Here is a 19,712-nt window from a genome sequence, read left to right on the forward strand (position 1 = left end):
GGAACATTCCTGGTGGACATACGATTTTGCTTGGGTCTGTATACCCAGGATAAGATCCGTGGGTCATAGAGCAGGCATATATCTAGCTTTAGAAGATAATGTCAAGTGGTTTTCTAAAGTGTTTTTACCAATTTACGAATTAGTTCCTCTATCAGGAAAGTAAAGCAAAGCAAAGATGACGCTTTGAGGACTGAGGTGCGACAGACCCAAGCCATTGTATTTTCAGTCGCCTTGTATCCATGTGAAAGCTGAACAATGAATAAGGAAGACTGAAGAAGAATTGATGCCTTTGAATTATGGTGTTCTTGAAGAATATTGAATATACTATGGACTTCCAGAAGAGTGAACAAATCTGTGTTGGAAGAAGTACAGCCAGAATGTTCCTTAGAAGCAAGGATGGCGAGACTTCATGTCATGTACTTTGGACATGTTACCAGGAGGGACCAGTCCCTGGAGAAGGACATAATGCTTGGTAAAGTAGAGGGTCAGCGAAAAAGAGTAAGACCCTCAACAAGATGGATTGACATATTGGTTGCAACAGTGGGCTCAAGCAGCAATGATTGTGAGGATGGCGCAGGACCAGGCATAGGGTCGCTATGAATCGGTAGCGACTCAACGGCACCTAACAGCAACAACAATTAATAAAGTATGAGAATCCCAGTTCATCAACACTTGGTAGTTTTAGTCCTTTAAATTTTAAACACCTGGTTCATATGTAGTGGACTGTGATGGTGGTTTTAATTTTTCTGATAACAAATGATATATGAGCAGTCTTTTAAATGCTTATTGGACATTTGGATGTACTCTTTTTAAAAGTCCGTATTCAGGTGCCTTTTGCCCATTTAAAAATTCTTTTATTCATTTGTGGAATTTCTTTATATATATTTTAATACAAGAACTTTGTTAGATATATGTATTGAGAATATTATCTAGCATCTTTTTTTTAATGCTAGAATGTGGCAAGTGGAAGCCCTTTATTTTGGCTCTTCTGTCCTTTTCGTTGAGTGCTGTCTTTCTTTCTGGCACAACAAGATGTTCCAGGCTCACTTTGTCCTTTCCTTGCCCCTAATCTGGTATCAGTCATTCTCCAAGGACCCTTGGTTCCTTGCAGTGAAGAATAATCCTGTTTTTGTTTGTTTTGACTCCTGGAGATAATGCTTACATTTTTATGAGCTGGTTTATTATATTTTAATACATTTCCATTTTAAAGTGTAGGGAGTCTTATAGAATATCCAGTTCACCTAATGCTGAAATAATAGTTTATATTAATGCGTATTCTTTCTATTATGCTGGCTGCATAACCTCAGGCTACATGACCACTTTGGGAAATGGTTTGACAGTTTCTTATAAAGTTAAATATATACATACGCATTGACCCAGTAATCTGACCCCTAGATGTTTACCCAAGAGAAATGAAAACGTGTGTTCACAAAAACACTTGTACAAGAATCTTTGTAGTGGCGCTATTCATGATAGCCCCAAACTGGAAACAAGAGTCCATCTGTCCATCAAGATTATAATAGAAAAACAAATTATGGTATATTCACACAATAAACTACACAGCAATGAAAAAAATGCGCTACTGATACACAATGAATTTCAAAAACATTATGTTGAGTGAAAGAAGCCAGAACACTACAGTATACACTGTATGATTCCGTTTATGGGAGACTCTAGAAAAGACAACGCTGATCTATAGAGACAGAAAGTAGAAGAGTCACTGACTGGGAGAGGGCACAAGGGAACTTTCTAGGATGATGAAAATGCTTCTTATCTTCATTGGGATGTGAATTACACAGGTGTGCATCTGTTTGTTAAAATTGTACATACGTACATTCCTAGAATTTTTTTTATAACTTTTATTGTGCTTTAAGTGAAAGTTTACAAATCAAGTCAGTTTTTCACACAAAAACCCATATACTCCTTGCTACACACTCCCAATTACTCTCCCCCTATTTTTTTTTTTTTTTAATGAGACAGCCTGCTCTCTCCCTCCACTCTCTCTTTTCGTGTCCATTTCGCCAGCTTCTAACCCCCTCCACCCTCTCATCTTCCCTCCAGACAGGAGATGCCAACATAGTCTCAAGTGTCCACCTGATCCAAGAAGCTCACTCCTCACCAGCATCCCTCTCCAACCCATTGTCCAGTCCAATCCATGTCTGAAGAGTTGGCTTCAGGAATGGTTCCTGTCCTGGGCCAACAGAAGGTCTGGGGTCCATGACCACTGGGGTCCTTCTAGTCTCAGTCAGACCATTAAGTCTGGTCTTTTTATGAGAATTTGGGGTCTGCATCCCACTGCTCTCCTGCTCCCTCAGGGGTTCTCTGTTGTGTTCCCTGTCAGGGCAGTCATCGGTTGTAGCCGGGCACCATCTAGTTCTTCTGGTCTCAGGCTGAAGTAGTCTCTAGTTCATGTGGGTCTTTCTGTCTCTTGGGCTCGTCATCACCTTGTGTCCTTGGTGTTCTTCATTCTCCTTTGATCCAGGTGGGTTGAGACCAATTCATGCATCTTAGATGGCTGCTCGCTAGTGTTTAAGACCCCAGACTCCACTCTTCAAAGTGACATTCCTAGAATTTTAAGGAAAATTTAAGATGTATGCATGCAATGTATGCAACATTTTCCTTCAAATTCTACAAATGTACGTGAGTTTGTATGTGTCTGTGGTTTATGTCTCTGAAGGTGTTATGGATTGAATTAGGTCCCTCCAAAAGGTAAACTGAAGTCCTAACCCTGCCTAGTACTTGTGAATGTGACCTTGTTTGGATATAAGGCCTTTGAAGATGTTATCAGTTAACATGAGGTCACACTGGGTTAGGCTGAGTCCTAATCCAAAATGAGCAGCGTCCTTATAAAAGAGAAGAGACACAGAAGAAAGATGGCCGTGGGAAGACGGAGGCAGAGACTGAAGTACTGCATGTCAGGGAACGCCAAGGATTACTGTAACCAGGTGAGGGTGGGTCCTGCCCGATGTGAGCCCTCGGGTCAGCTGAGAGATTCCAGGCCTTTAGGAAAGAGAAAGTGGACTTTACTGCAAGCCGGTCAGGCGAGGAGTCACAGACTAAGTCTTAGATCAAGCTCCCTGATGTTGGGGATTCCAGGGTAGTTAGAAGGTTTGGGATAGGGAAGTTATCCATAATTCAGGAAGCTTCTGAGAATAGGTGGGCAATTCCAGGAACTAACTGACATGTGGGGGTACAGCATCATGGTGGCTAGGGGGTGTGTTTTTCGGGACATGACGGACGAAGTTCATTCATCTAAGGACAGCTTTGCGGCTTATTGCACATGTCCGAATAGAGGGGGAACAGTGAGGTGGCCTTGGGCTGCCATACAGGAGGGTGTGTCAGGGAAGATAGCAGTGAGGTGGCCTTGGGCTAGTTGACCATGGACCTTGAGTGTAATGGATGGAGGGGGAACAGTTTAACTCCATTGGTTACATTACCAGAAGGTAGGAGAGAAACATGGGACAGATTCTTTCTCAGAGTCTCCAGAAAAAATTAACATGGCCGACAGCCTGATTTCAAACTCGTAGCCTCCAGAACAATGAGACAATAAATTTCTGTTCTTATAAGCCTCCCAATTTGTGGTTCTTTGTGATGGCAGCCCTAAAAACTTCATACAGGAAGGGAAGGAGATATTAACTGCTTGAAAAAAAACGAGTTAGCTGAGTAGATCAGCATTAACTTCAGGGAAACACTTTGGTGAAAGGGGAAAAGAGGGACTCTCTTCAGTGTTGCTAGACGCCAGGATGCTGAGGTCCAGGAACTCATCTTCGATTTTTCGTTTTTAAATGGTTTATTAGGAGCCCTGGAGCGCAGTTAGGCACTCAGCTAACTGAAAGGTCAGCAATTCGAACCTAACAGCAGCTCCATGGGAGAAAAGACTTGGAACTCTGATCCTGTAAGGTCTACATCTTGGGAAATCCTATGGGGCAGTTCTACTCTGTCCTACAGGGTCACTATGAGTTGGAATCTACTTGATGGCACAGAGAAAGGGATTAGGTTTTTAAGAACAGCCTCTGTGTTTCCTTTCTACTTCAGCAGGCGGCAGTGTTGTATCAGTCAGCCAGGGACCTACCAAGAGTCAAGTAACAGGAGAGCACTCTGTGGAGCCACTAAAGAGCACTGGTTTCATTATGTCATAGTCATAATTCACCTTTGAACAGACAGTATTACTCATCTTGATTACCTATTTAATTCATCAGGCTTAACTGAAAACAACTTTCACCTGTTTCCAAAAATTATCTCTAGGACTCAAATGAGCCACCATTGCCAGCTTCAAGAGAAAGTGCTCAAGGCTGTGTCGAAAGATGGGCAGAAGAGTTCCCAAAATGCAGAAACGTAACCTTCTGGCATGGTTGACTTGTGGCAAAGGGGAGGGCGGGGCTTTGGAAAAGTCTAGATGATTTACCGTCAATGTTTTTTCTTCACAGAGCCGTCTTTGTTATGTAGTTCTGACTCACCGGGACCCTATGTACAACAGAACAAAACACTGCCTGGTCCTGCGCCATCCTCACAATTGCTGTTATGCTTGAGCTGATTGTTGCAGCCTCTGTATCATTCCATTTCATTGAGAGTCGTCCTCTTTTTCGCTGACCCTCTACTTTATCAAGCATGACATCCTTCTCCAGGGACTGGTCCCTCTTGATAACATGTCCAAAGTACATGAGATGAAGTCTCACCATTCTTGCTTCTAAGGAGCATTCTGGCTGTACTTTTTTCAAGACAGATTTGTTCATTCTTCTGGCAGTCCACGGTATATTCAATGTTCTTCACCAATATCATAGTTTAAAGGTGTCAATTCTTCTTTGATCTTCCTTATTCACTGCTCAGCTTTTGTGTGCATATGAAGCAAATGAAAATACCATGGCTTGGGCCAGGTGCGCCTTAGTCCTCAAAGTGACATCTTTGTTTTTGAACATTTTAAAGAAGTCTTTTGCAGCAAATTTGCCCAATGTAATATGTCATTTGATATCTTGACTAGTGCTTCCATGGGCATTGGTTGTAGATTGAAGTAAAATGAAATCCTTGATAACTTCAATATCTTTTCCAGTTATCATGATGTTACTTATTAGTTCAGTTGTGAGGATTTTTGTTTTCTTTATGTTGAGGTGCAATCCAAGCTGAAGGCTGTAGTCTTTGATCTTCATCAGTAAGTGCTTCAAGTCCTCTTCACTTTCAGCAATGAAGGTTGTGACATCTGTATAATGCAAGTTGTTAATGAATCTTCCTCCAATCCTGATTCTCCGCTCTTCTTCATATAGTCCAGCTTCTCAGATTATTCGCTCAACATACAGATTGAGTAAGTATGGTGAAAGGATACAACCTCGATGCATCCCTTTCCTGACTTTAAACCATGCAGTATCCTCTTGTACTTTCTGAACAACCGCCTCTTGGTCTATGTGCAGGTTCCTTATGAGCACAATTAAGTGTTCCGAAATTCCCATTCTTGGTGATGTTATCCATAATTTGTTATGATCCACACAGTTGAATGCCTTTGCATAGTCAATAAAACACAGGTAAACATCTTTTTGGTAGGATCCATCTGACATCAGCAGTGATATCCCTCGTTCCATGTCCGCTTCTGAATCCAGCTTGAACTTCTTGCAGTTCCCTGTTGAGGTACTGCTGCAGCTGCTTTTGAATAATCTTCAGCAAAATTTTACTTTTGTATGATACCAGTGATATTGTTTGATAATTTCCACATTCTATTGGATCGCCTTTCTTTGGAATGGGCACAAATATGAATCTCTTCCAGTTGGTTGGCCAGGAAGCTGTCTTCCAAATTTCTTGACATAGATGACTGAGCATCTCCAGAGTGACACCTGTTTGCTGAAACATCTCGATTGATACTCCGTCTATTCCTGGAGCCTTGTTTTTTCCCCATCTCCTTCAGTGCAGCTTGAACTTCTTCCTTCAGCACCATCGGTTCTTGATCATATGCTGTCTCCTGAAATGGTTGAGCACCGACCAATTCTTTTTGGTACAGTGACTGTATATTCCTTCCATCTTCTTTTGATGCTTCCTGTGTCGTTAAATATTTTCCTTGTAGGGAGTTCTTCAGTATTGCAACTCAAGGCTTGAATTTTTTCTTCAGTTCTTTCAACTTGAGCAATGCTGAGCATGTTCTTCCTTTTTGGTTTTCAAACACCAGGTCCTTGCACATTTCATTATAATACTTTACACTGTCTTCTTGAGCAGCCCTTTGAAATCTTCTGTTCATCTCTTTTACTTCCTTGTATCTTCCTTTTGCTTTAGCAAATTTCAGAGTCTCTTCTGACATCCATTTTGGTCTTTCCTTTCTTGTCTTTTTAATGACCTTTTGCTTTCTTCATCTATGATGTCCTTGATGTCATTCCACAGATCGTCTGGTCTTCAGTCATTGGTTTTCAATGCATTAAATCTATTCTTGGAATGGTTTCTAAATTCAGATGGAATATACTCAAGGCTGTATTTTGGCCCTTGTGGACTTGCTCTAAATTTTTTTCCTCTTCAACTTGAACCTGCATATGAACAATTGATAGTCTGATCCATAGTCACCCTCGTTCTGACTGATGATATTGAGCTTCTCTGTCATCTCTTTCAACAGATGTAATCAGCTTGATTCCTGTGTATTCCGTCTGGCAAGGTCCATGTGAATAATCACCATTTATGTTATTCAAAAAAGATATTTGCAATGAAGATGTTGTTGGTCTTGCAAAATTCTGTCATGTGGCCTCTGGTGTGGTTTCTATCACCAAAGCCATGTTTTCCAAATACCAGTCCTTCTTTGTTTCCAACTTTTGAATTCCAATCACCAGCAAATTATCAATGCATCTTGATTGCATATTTGATCAATTTCAGACTGCAGAAGTTGGTAAAAATCTTTAGTTTCCTCATCTTTGACATTAGTAGTTGGTGTGGGAATTTGAATAATAGTTGTATTAACTGGTCTTCTTTTGTAGGCATATGGCTATTACTCTACCACTGACAGCATTGTACTCTAGGATAGATCTTGCACTATTCTTTTTGATCATGAATATGCCGCCATTCCTCTTCAATTTGTCATTCCTGGCATAGTAGACCATATGGTTTGTCTTTCTTCCTAGTGTGTCTTAGTCTGGAAGCTCCACTGAAACCTGTCCACCATGGATGACCCCGCTGGTGTTTGTAATACTGGTGGCATAGCTTCTAGCATCACAGGAACGTATAGGCCACTGCAGTACTACAAACTGACAGACTTGGGTGAGGTCACAGAGCCATAACCCCCATGATTTTCCCAGAGAGCCCCAGGGCTTCATTGATAATTACAAACATTTGTTGAGCATTTGCCACAGGGCAAGTATTGTTTTAAGTGTTAGATTAAATCATATCATTTCTGCTTTCAAAGGTAGGGACTATTATTGCCCCAACTTTACAGGTGAAGAAACAAGTGAAGGGGGATCACGTGCTGTCCCAGCACTGGAAGAGGGGAGCTGGGCCTAAGCCTGGCAGTCTGTCCCCAGGGCCACAATCAGGGTGGCGGATCTGTGTTTCCAAGGGTGCCCTTGGGACTCTCCTAGTGGCTGAGCCAAACAATAGTATACATGTTTTGGCTAACATTTCCATTACACTGTTATGTTTTTCATCCCTTCAAAATTCTTGGGTAGATTCACTAGTTCAATATCTGTCATTCTTAGTAGATCTCAGGTACCTTTTTTTAAAATGTGTTTTAGATGAAAGTTTACAGTGCAAATTAGTTTGTCATTCAAAAATTTACACACAAATTGTTTTGTGACGTTGGTTGCAACCCCTGCAATGTGTCAGCACTATCCCCTTCCCCCTTTCCATCCTGGGTTCTCTGTGACCAATCGTCCAGTTTTCTTGTTCCTTCCTGCCTCTCATCTCTGCTTTTGGGCAGGTGTTGCCCATTTGGTCTCATGTGCTTGATTGAACTAAGAAGCGCGTTCCTCATGCATGTTATTGTTTGTTTTATAGGCCTCTCTAATCTTTGATTGAAAGGTAGACTTCAGGAGCGGTCTCAGTTCTGAGTTAGTAGGGTGTCCAGGGGCCATAGTCTCAGGGTTTCCTCCAGTCTCTGTCAGAGCAGTATGCCTGGTCTTTTTTTGTGAACTTGAATTTTGTTCTACATTTTTCTCCCACTCTGTCCGGGACCCTCTATTGTGATCCCTGTCAGAGCAGTTAGTGGTGTTAGTCAGGTGCCATCTAGTTCTTCTGGGCTCAGGCTGGTAGAGGCTGTGGTTCATGTGGTCCATTAGTCATTTGGACTGATATTTTCCTTGTGTCTTTGGTTTTCTTCATTCTCCTTTGTTCCAAACACGATGGGACCAATAGACATTTTAGATGGCCACTCACAAGCTTTTAAGACCCCAGATGCTACATAACGAAGCAGGATGTAGAACATTTTCTTTATGAACTATGTTATGCTGATTCAGCTCCATGTCCACTGAGATCTCAGGTACTTGGTGACATTTGATCTAGGACTTTCAGCATGTCTGCTTCAAAAGAGAGTAAGGCCAGGAAAACTAGAGCCCTGGAAATGAAACAACCAGAACACAATTAATGAGAACCCTGACACATGTGAGAAATGTAGCCAATGTCATTGATCAATTTGTTGGGAAATTGTCAAAGGGGAACCTAACTGCTGTGTAAACTTTGACCAAAAACACAATAAAATATTATTTAAAAAAAAAATGAGAGCGAGAGAATAAGGCAGTTGGTCTCTCCAGAAGCCTTGTCTATGGGAAAGCAAAAACAAAAAAAGATCCTATTTTCTTTTTTTTCTATTTTCTTGTTATTACTTAGCATATCTTTCTGTACGCTGATTCCTTTGATGGCTCCCACTAATGCTCCCTTTTCCACTTTTTAAAAAATACACAAAAGAGAATAGAGTTACAGAAATGTTTCTCTATCCATTTGTGCCTCTTCGTGGTGGTGAATACACAGCAGACGCTACGTGAAGGTTTGTGGCCTGAGCGCCTTTTACACCCCTGACACTGTTGGTAGCCCTCCCATTGTTCACCTCATCATATGGGGACACTGTTGGTAGCCCTCCCATTGTTCGCCTCCTCATATGGGGACACTGTTGGTAGCCCTCCCATTGTTCGCCTCCTCATATGGGGACACTGTTGGTAGCCCTCCCATTGTTCGCCTCCTCATATGGGGACACTGTTGGTAGCCCTCCCATTGTTCGCCTCCTCATATGGGGACACTGTTGGTAGCCCTCCCATTGTTCGCCTCCTCATATGGGGACACTGTTGGTAGCCCTCCCATTGGTCGCCTCCTCATATGGGGACACTGTTGGTAGCCCTCCCATTGTTCGCCTCATCATATGGGGACACTGTTGGTAGCCCTCCCATTGTTCGCCTCATCATATGGGGACACTGTTGGTAGCCCTCCCATTGGTCGCCTCCTCATATGGGGACACTGTTGGTAGCCCTCCCATTGGTCGCCTCCTCATATGGGGACACTGTTGGTAGCCCTCCCATTGTTCGCCTCCTCATATGGGGACACTGTTGGTAGCCCTCCCATTGTTCGCCTCATCATATGGGGACACTGTTGGTAGCCCTCCCATTGTTCGCCTCATCATATGGGGACACTGTTGGTAGCCCTCCCATTGTTCGCCTCATCATATGGGGACACTGTTGGTAGCCCTCCCATTGTTCGCCTCATCATATGGGGACACTGTTGGTAGCCCTCCCATTGTTCGCCTCCTCATATGGGGACACTGTTGGTAGCCCTCCCATTGGTCGCCTCCTCATATGGGGACACTGTTGGTAGCCCTCCCATTGTTCGCCTCCTCATATGGGGACACTGTTGGTAGCCCTCCCATTGTTCGCCTCCTCATATGGGGACACTGTTGGTAGCCCTCCCATTGTTCGCCTCATCATATGGGGACACTGTTGGTAGCCCTCCCATTGTTCGCCTCATCATATGGGGACACTGTTGGTAGCCCTCCCATTGTTCGCCTCATCATATGGGGACACTGTTGGTAGCCCTCCCATTGGTCGCCTCCTCATATGGGGACACTGTTGGTAGCCCTCCCATTGGTCGCCTCCTCATATGGGGACACTGTTGGTAGCCCTCCCATTGTTCGCCTCCTCATATGGGGACACTGTTGGTAGCCCTCCCATTGTTCGCCTCCTCATATGGGGACACTGTTGGTAGCCCTCCCATTGTTTGCCTCATCATATGGGGACACTGTTGGTAGCCCTCCCATTGTTCGCCTCCTCATATGGGGACACTGTTGGTAGCCCTCCCATTGTTCGCCTCATCATATGGGGACACTGTTGGTAGCCCTCCCATTGTTCGCCTCATCATATGGGGACACTGTTGGTAGCCCTCCCATTGTTCGCCTCATCATATGGGGACACTGTTGGTAGCCCTCCCATTGTTCGCCTCATCATATGGGGACACTGTTGGTAGCCCTCCCATTGTTCACCTCATCATATGGGGACACAGTTGGTAGCCCTCCCATTGTTCGCCTCATCATATGGGGACACTGTTGGTAGCCCTCCCATTGTTCACCTCATCGTATGGGGACACTGTTGGTAGCCCTCCCATTGTTCGCCTCCTCATATGGGGACACTGTTGGTAGCCCTCCCATTGTTCGCCTCCTCATATGGGGACACTGTTGGTAGCCCTCCCATTGTTCGCCTCCTCATATGGGGACACTGTTGGTAGCTCTCCCATTGTTCGCCTCATCATATGGGGACACTGTTGGTAGCCCTCCCATTGTTCGCCTCATCATATGGGGACACTGTTGGTAGCCCTCCCATTGTTCGCCTCATCGTGTGGGGTATCCTGTTTTCTGTTAGACTAATTGTTTTTGAAAGATGCACTTTCTCCAAAGATGACTTCAAGTCATGTTCAAGGCCTTTGGTTTTATTTATTTTTTAATAATTTATTTTGTTGTTTTTTATTTTTTTTTTTTTAAAGTACACCTTTGTCCAGGTTTTCCAATAAGGGCTGCAAATTATATTTTTTAATTTGTTTTAGCTTTAAACACACACAAACACACACACACACGCACACATACACACCAGTTTTAAATACTTATTTTCTTTTCAATATACACATTTTCTCCCCTCAGGGCAGGTTGTTCCTTGGTGATGCCTGCTACAGTCTGGACAGGACAAGTGGCTGACACCCTAGCTCATCACCCTGGTTCCCACTGCTTCAGGCATGTAAATTTGTTGCCATAGAAACAGCTCTCCTCAGGATGTGGGAGGTAGATCTTGACCATGGTGGGAGACGGGGCTGACCCCTGCTTTTCAGAGGGAAGAAGGAGGACTTCATGAAAAGTGCCTTGGAAGGGGCTGAGGGACTCTTGTGGGACCCCTAAAGAGTTGAAGCTCTTCCTGGATGTGTGCAGAGGTGAGACCTGAGGCACCTTCTCCAGAAATGTGCTCTCAGGTGTTTCTGTCCTGAGTGAGGCCCTTCAATCTGGAAACCTCCCCTGAGTCGCATCCTGTTAAGCCTGTTTCGAGTTCTTGCAACGATAGATTTGCTTCTCAGCAACTCACTGTCAAGTGGAGAAATGAACACAAACATAATTGCACCATCAGAGGACAGGTGCTGCTGTGAAGATAGGTACCAGGCCTTGGTTCCCTGGGCACAAGCCTGGGCAAGCTGACGAAGGCTGAGCTGAAGTTGGAGGCTTACTGGACAGAGAACCCTGGAAGGGCATTTTAGTCAGGGAGTAGCATATTCAACAATGGGGAGACAGAGGCATGAAAGATTGTGGTATGTTGGGGATGGAAATAATTTCAGTGTGGCCGTACTGTGGGGTTGAAGGGGTGTGACAGATATCACTGGTGATAAAGTTGATGCCAGATTGTGGGAGGTTCAACCAGCCTGTGAAATAGCCTGGGTGTTGCTTGATACATACAGGTGGTTGTATTTAGTTAGGAGAGCCTAGGTTATGCCATAGTAATAGATTAACTTCAGGATTTATTTTTCACTCTGGTCAATGTCTGATGGCGGTCAGGATTAGTGGTGATGAAAGTTGGGGAAGACAGTGTTGCAATGGCAGCTCTGCTAATACAGCCACCCAGGGATCCAGGCTGATGGAGGCACTGCCATCTTGTAACTTTGCCATCTCAGCATGCAGCTTTCAGTGTCCCCACAGCAGGGGAAGAGAGGCATGGGACCTGTTGTGGACTGAATTGTGCCCCCCAAAATATGTATTGAAGCCCTGGCCCCTGTACCTGTGATTGTGATTCTGTTTGGAAATAGGGCTTTACTTTTGTTATGTTAATGAGGCTACACCAGAGTAGGGTGGGTCCTAAACCTAATCATTTCTGAGTTATAAAATCAGCAGAATAGACACAGACACACGCACACACACACAAGGGAAAGATAGACGTCAAGGAACGCCAAGGAACTCACAGAGCTACCAACAAAGAAGGACCTCTCCCTACAGCCATGCCCTGAATTCAGACTCTAGCCTTCTGAACTGTGAGAAAATAAACTTCTGTTCTTTAAAGTCACCCATTTTTGGCATTTCTGTTATGGCAGTGCCAGAAAACTAAGACAGGACCTCGAGTTTGCTTTGCTGTCTGTTAGTCAGGAAGTAACACACTTTACTTGTACTTATAGCCTATTCCTCTTGCTTTCTTCGTGTATAATGTCTTTGATGTCATCCCACAACTCTTTTGGTTTTCAGTCATTAGTGTTCAATGTGTCAAATCTATTCTTGAGATGATCTCTAAATTCAGGTGGGATATACTAAGGTCATACTTTGGCTCTTGTGGATTGTTCTAATTTTCTTCAATTTCAGCTTGAACTTCCTTTATGAGCAATTGGTGATCTGTTAAACGGTCAGCCCCTGGCCTTGTTCTGACTGATGATATTGAGGTTTTCCCTCATTTCTTTTCACAGATGTAGTCGATTTGATTTGTGTGTATTCCATCTGGCAAGGTCCACGTGGATAGTAGCCATTTGGGTTGTTGAAAAAAGGTATTTGCAATGAAGTCTTGCAAAATTCTATCATGCAATCTCCAGCATCGTTTCTATCACCAAGGCCATATTTTCCAACTACCAATCTTTCTTGTTTGTTTCCAATTTTCGCATTCCAATCACCAGTAATTATAAATGCGTCTTGATTGCATGTTTGAATCAATTTCAGACTGCAGAAACTGGTAAAAATCTTCAGTTTCTTCATCTTTGGCCTTAGTAGTTGGTTCATAAATTTGAATAATAGTCATATTAACTGGTCTTCCTTGTAGGTGTATGGATATTATCCTATCATTGACAGCATTGTACTTCAGGATAGATCTTGAAATGTTCTTTTTGACAGTGAATGCAATGTCTTTCCTCTTCAAGCTGTCATTCTCAGCATAGTAGACCACATGATTGTCTGATTCAAAATGGCCAATACCAGTCCATTTCAGCTCACTAATGCCCTCTATCGATGTTTATGCAAGAGGTCATTAAAAAACCAGGAAAGAAAGAAAGACCGAAAAGGATGTCAGAAGAGACTCTGAAACTCGCTTGCGAACATGGAGTAGCTAAAGCAAAAGGAAGAAACAATGAAGTAAAAGAGCTGAACAGAAGATTTCAAAGAGTGGCTCAAGAAGACAAGGTAAAGTATTATAATGACATGTGCAAGGACTTAGAGATAGAAACCCAAAAGGGAAGAAGACGCTCAGCATTTCTCAAGCTGAAAAAACTGAAGAAAAAATTCAAGCCTCAAGTTACAATATTGAAGGATTCTACAGGGAAAATACTAAACCATGCAGGAAGTATCAAAGGAAGATGGAAGAAATACACAGTCACTGTACCAAAAATAGTTGGTCGACATTCAGCCATTTCAGGAGATAACATATGATCAAGAACTGATGGTACTGAAGGAAGAGGTCCAAGCTACACTGAAAGTGTTGGTGAAAAACAAGTCTCCAGGAATGGATGGAATACCAAATGAGATGTTTCAGCAAACGGTGCTGCTCTGGAGGTGCTCACTCATCTATGTCAAGAAATTTGGAAGACAGCTTCTTGGCCAACCAACTGGAAGAGATTCATATTTGTGCCCATTCCAAAGAAAGGTGATCCAATAGAATGTGGAAATTATTAAACAGTATCATAAATATCACACACCAGTAAAATTTTGCTGAAGACCATTCAAAAGTGACTGTAGCAGCACATCAACAGGGAACTGCGAGAAGTTCAAGCTGGGTTCAGAAGAGGATATGGAACGAGGGATATTAGTGCCAATGTCAGATGGATCCTGGCTGAAAGCAGAGAATACTAGAAAGATGTTAACCTGTGTTTTATTGACTATGCAAAGGCATTCGACTGTGTGGATCATAACAAACTATGGATAACATTGCCAAGAATGGGAATTTCAGAACACTTAATTGTGCTCATGAGGAACCTGCACGTAGACAAAGAGGCAGTTGTTCAAACAGAGAAAGAGGATACTGCATGGTTTAAAGTCAAGAAGTGTATGCATCAAAGTTGTATCCCTTCACCATACTTATTCAATCTGTATGCTGAGCAAATAATCCAAGAAGCTGGAGAATCAGGATTGGAAAAAGATGCATTAACAACCTTCGATATGCAGATGACACAACCTTGCTTGCTGACAGTGAAGAGGACTAGAAGCACTTACTGATAAAGATCAAAGACTACGGACTTCAATATGGATTGCACCTCGACATAAAACAAAAATCCTCACAAATGGACCTATAAGCAACATCATGATAAATGGAAAACATGTTGAAGTTGTCCAGGATATCATTTTACTTGGATCTGCAATCAATGCCCATGGAAGCAGCAGTAAGAAATTTAAAAATGCATTGCATTGGACAAATCTGCTGCAAAAGATCTCTTTAAAGTGTTAAAAAGCAAAGATGTCACTTTGAGGGCTAAGGAGCGCCTGACCCAAGCTGTGGCGTTTTAAATCGCCTCATTTGCATGTGAAAGCTGGACAGTGAATAAGGAAGACCAAAGAAGAATTGATGCCTTTGAGTTATGGTGTTGGCGAAGAATATTGAATATACCATGGACTGCCAAAAGAACAAACCAATCTGTCTTGGATGAAGTACAGCCAGAATGTTCCCTAGAAGTGAGGATGGTGAGACTTCATCTCACATACTCTGGACATGTTATCAGGAGGGACCAGTCCCTGGAGGAGGACATCATGCTTGATAGAGTAGAGGGTCAGTGAAAAAAGAGGAAGACCCTCAAGGAGATGGATTGACACAGTGGTTGCAACAATGGATTCAGGCATAACAACAATTGTGACGATGGTGTAGGACCTGGCAGTGTTTCATTCTGTTGTGCATGAGGTCGCTATAGTCAGAACTGACTCAACAGCACCTAACAGCCTGTTCACCAGAACCAGTCACAGGACACTGACCCAACTACAAAGAGGCTGAAATGCAGTCATCCTCAGCACCTAGAGAGGAGAATGAGCCTGGACTTGATGAACATACAGCATTGTCTTGCCATAAAAATAAAATAAAATAAAACCAGTTATCGTAGAGTTGATTCTGACTCATGGTGACCCTATAGGACAGAGTAGAACTACCTCATAGGGTTTCCAAGGAGTGGCTGGTCATTCGAACTGCCAACCTTTTGGTTAGCAGCTGTAGCTCTTAACCAGTTTGCCAGTGTTATCCATAAATATTTGACACAGAACTTACTCATGGGCCACTGAGTAACACTAAGGATTTTTAAGTAAGGGGATGCTGGGATCAGATCAGTCTGCCTGTGGGCTGTTTTTCGTGAAGTCAGAGCGTCTGGGCTCCAGGACAGGTAGGTTGGTGCCTTCTCCTGACTTGGAAGTGGGGAGGTGCAAGGAGGTACTGCTAAACCTCAAGGATCTTCTGCCAGAAGGGGCATTCTAGGAGACTCCAGCTGTGCCTCCCTGCTCCTGAAGTGAAGGCCATTTCTCTCAGAACATTTGACCCCAAGGCTTCTTGTCAGAGTTCTGGCTTGGTGACACCTCAAGCTCTTGAGCTGACCCCACGAGCTCCTGCCTCCAGGGTATGTGCCAGACTCTGCTGCTTTTGGTCTCCCAGCCAGCTACCATCCTGTGGTCTGCTCCTCCAAGCAGCCCTGTGTCTGTTTTCCTGTCAGTCGGTTTCTGTGCATCTCCTGGCTGTCTGCTGCCTGCTCAGGCTTGTGTTCACTTGCCCTGTGCGTTGTTATCTGGGCTCACCTGCCTCTCATCTGCTTATCTAGTTTCTGCTGTGTACAGACCGCTGCCACCTGTACGCCAAACTCCTGTTGACCCATCTGCTTGCTGCCTTGTTGTGTGACGCTGACTTAGAAATAATGTGTGTGGCCTCCATGTTACCTGCTTGGCCCCTGATTTAGCCTACATTCTTAGCCCTTCCCCTCCTGGCTCCATTCTGCTGACACCCATAATTCCTATTTTGTCACACTGTCTTATCAAGAGCCTGCTCTTCCTTTTTTTTTTTTTAATTATGCTTTAGGCGAAAGTTTACAGAGCAAATTAGTTTCTCATTCAATAACGTATACACAAATTGTTTTGTGACATTGGTTACAATCTCCACGATGTGTCAACACTCTCCTTTTCCCCACCCTGGGTTCCCCCTTTCTATTTTTCCTGTCCCTTCCTGCCTTCTCATCATTGCTTTTGGGGAAGAGTTGCCCATTTGGTCTCGTATACATGTCTGAACTAAGAACCACATTCCTCACATGTGTTACTGTTTGTTTTATAGGCCTGTCTAATCTTTGGCTGAAAGATGGACTTCGGGAGCCTATCTTCATTTGAGCCCACTGCCTTCCCCACCAAAGTATATTTCCTCACTTGCCCATCCAAGAGAAGTCAGCCTTGCCAGACTGTGGTCATTTACACCATGCATCACCCCACTGGTATGTTGGCAGTCACCCCAGATCCTCTCCACCAAGGCCTTGGTTTTCCCAGTCTCTTGATTTCTCATCCTCTTCTTTCCTTATGAGGCCAGGAAGACCCCAACTGCAAGAGTAAAGAGACCAACCCTATCTCCCTCAGCCCTGGCAAACTGGTGTCTTTTGCCTCTTTTGTCCCAGGCTCTGCCTTATCTCCAAGAATGATGCTGTTAATGAATTAAACTGTGTCCCCTCAAAATATGTGTTTGAATTCTAACCCCTATTATAATCACCTTCTCATAATGCAATCTATATAATGTAATCAGTTGATCAGTTGTGGTCATACTGGTGTGGGGTGAATCCTAAACCTAGTAACTTCTGAGTTATATAAACAGCAGGATAGGTAAGGTGACATGAGTGCATAAACGGGGGAAGACAGATACCCTGTGAAGATTGTCTACAAGCTAAGGAACCAAGGAACACCCAAGACTACTGACAAGACAGGAATCAACACAGCTGAGACTGTGATTTTGACTTTCAGCATCCAGAACTGTGAGAAAATAAATTTGTTCTTTAAAGCCACTACTTATAGTATTTGTGTGCAGCCATTTCAGGAGGTAGCATATGATCAAGAACCACAGTATTGAAAGAAGAAGCCCAAGCTTTACTGAAGACGTTGGGGAAAAACAAGGCTCCAGGAATTGATGGAATACCAATTGAGATGTTTCAGCAAATGGATGCAACAAGGGAGATTCTCACTCATTTATGCCAAGAATTTGGAAGGCAGCTACCTGGCCAACTGACTGAAGAAATACATATACGTGCTTGTCTTAGGCTAGGTTCTCTAGAGAAGCAAAATTAATGATTACATGATATGTATATGTATTTATATATATATATATACACACACAGAGAAATATATATACATTTATATAGAGAGGGAGATTTATGTAAGGAAATGGCTCACATGGTTGTAGCAGCTGGAAAGTCCCAAGTCCCTGGGTCAGGCTGGAGGCTTCTCCTGACTCACATAGTGGCAGGTCAGACGGTAGGCCACTGGCTCACAGGCTGTGGAGGCTGACAAATCCCAAGATTGTCAGGCAAGCTGCTGGTTCAAGTCCCAAGAACTGGAGGTCAGGTGAGGAGCCAGCTGCAGGATCCAGAGTGAGCAAAAGCCACTGAATTTTGCTAGAAAGTCCACCTATATTGGATGCAGGCCACACCCACAAGGAAACACCCTTTCCACTGATTGGTTGCTCATAGCAGATCTCATCATGGAAATGATTACATCATTACGTAGCTACCAAACTCCATCATAACCACCAAACCACTGAGAATCACGGCCCAGCCAAGTTGACACACACTCTTGAACATTGCAGTGCTCATTCTAAAGAAAGGTGATCCAACCGAATGTGGAAATTATCAAACAATATCATTAATATCACACATGAGTAAAATTTTTCTGAACATATTTCAAAAAGGGTTATAGGAGGACATCAACAGTGAACTGTCAGATGTTCAAGTTGGATTTAGAGGAGAACATGGAACAAGGGATGTCATTGCCAATGTCAGATGGATCCTGGCTGAAATCAGAGAATATCAGAAAGATATTTACCTGTGTTTTATTGACTGTGTAAAGGAATTTGACTGTGTGGATCATAACAAATTATTGATAACATTGCAAAAATGGGAATTCCAGTACACTTAAGTGTGCTTATGCAGAACCTGTGCATAGACCAAGAACAGTTGTTCAAACAGTACAAGGGGATACTGTATGGCTTAAAGTCAGGAAAGGTGTGTGTCAGGGTTGTATCCTTTCACCTTCTGTATGCTGAGGAAATAATCTGAAAAGTTGGACTATATGAAGAAGAATGTGGCATCAGGATTGGAGGAAGACTCATTAACAACCTGTAATATACAGAAGACACAACCTTCGTTGCTGAAAGTGAAGAGGACTTGAAACACTTACTGATGAAGATCAAAGACTACAGCCTTCAGTATGGATTGCACCTCAACATAAAACAAAAATCCTCACAACTGTACCAATAAGCAACATCATGATAAACAGAGAAAAGATTGAAGGTGTCAAAACCAAAACTCTTGCCATCTAGTCGATTCTGACTCATAGCGACCCTCGTGGGCAGAGTAGAACTACCCCACAGTGTTTCCAAGGAGCAGCTGGAGAATTCCAACTGCCTATCTTTTGGTTAGAACCTGAGTTCTTAACCACTGCACCACCAGGGCTCTAACCTTGTCAAAGACTTCATTTTACTTGGATCTACAATCAATGCCCATGGAAGCAGCAGTCAGGAAATCAATGACTTATTGCAATGGCAGATCTGCTAGAAAAGACCTCTTTAAAGTGTTAAAAAGCAAAGATGTCACTTTGAGGACTAAGGTGTGCCTGACCCAAGCCATGGTATTTTCAATTGCCTCATATGCATGCGAAAGTTGGCCAATGAATAAGGAAGACCGAACAAGAATTGATGCATTTGAATTATGGTGTTAGTGAAGAATATCAAATGCCAGAAGAACAAAAAAATCTGTCTTGGAAGAAATACAACCAGAATGCTCTTAAAAGTGAGGATGGTGAGACTTCGACTCACTTACTTTGGACACATCATCAGGAAAGACTAGTCCCTAGAAGAGAACATCAGTTTGGTCGAGTAGAAGGTCAATGAAAAGGAGGGAAACTCTCAGTGAGGTGGGTTGACACAATAGCCACACAATGGACCCAAACATACCAAGGAGCAGGCAACGTTTTGTTCTGTTATACATAAGGTTGCCTTGAGTCGGAAACCAAGAGATTCATATTTGTGTCCATTCCAAAGAAAGGCGATTCAACAGGATGCAGAAATTATTGAAAAATATCATCAATATCACACACAAGTAAAATTTTGCTAGAGATCATTCAAAAA

Source organism: Loxodonta africana, chromosome 15 (assembly GCF_030014295.1).
Source record: "Loxodonta africana isolate mLoxAfr1 chromosome 15, mLoxAfr1.hap2, whole genome shotgun sequence".
NCBI classification, from domain to species: Eukaryota; Metazoa; Chordata; class Mammalia; order Proboscidea; family Elephantidae; genus Loxodonta; species Loxodonta africana.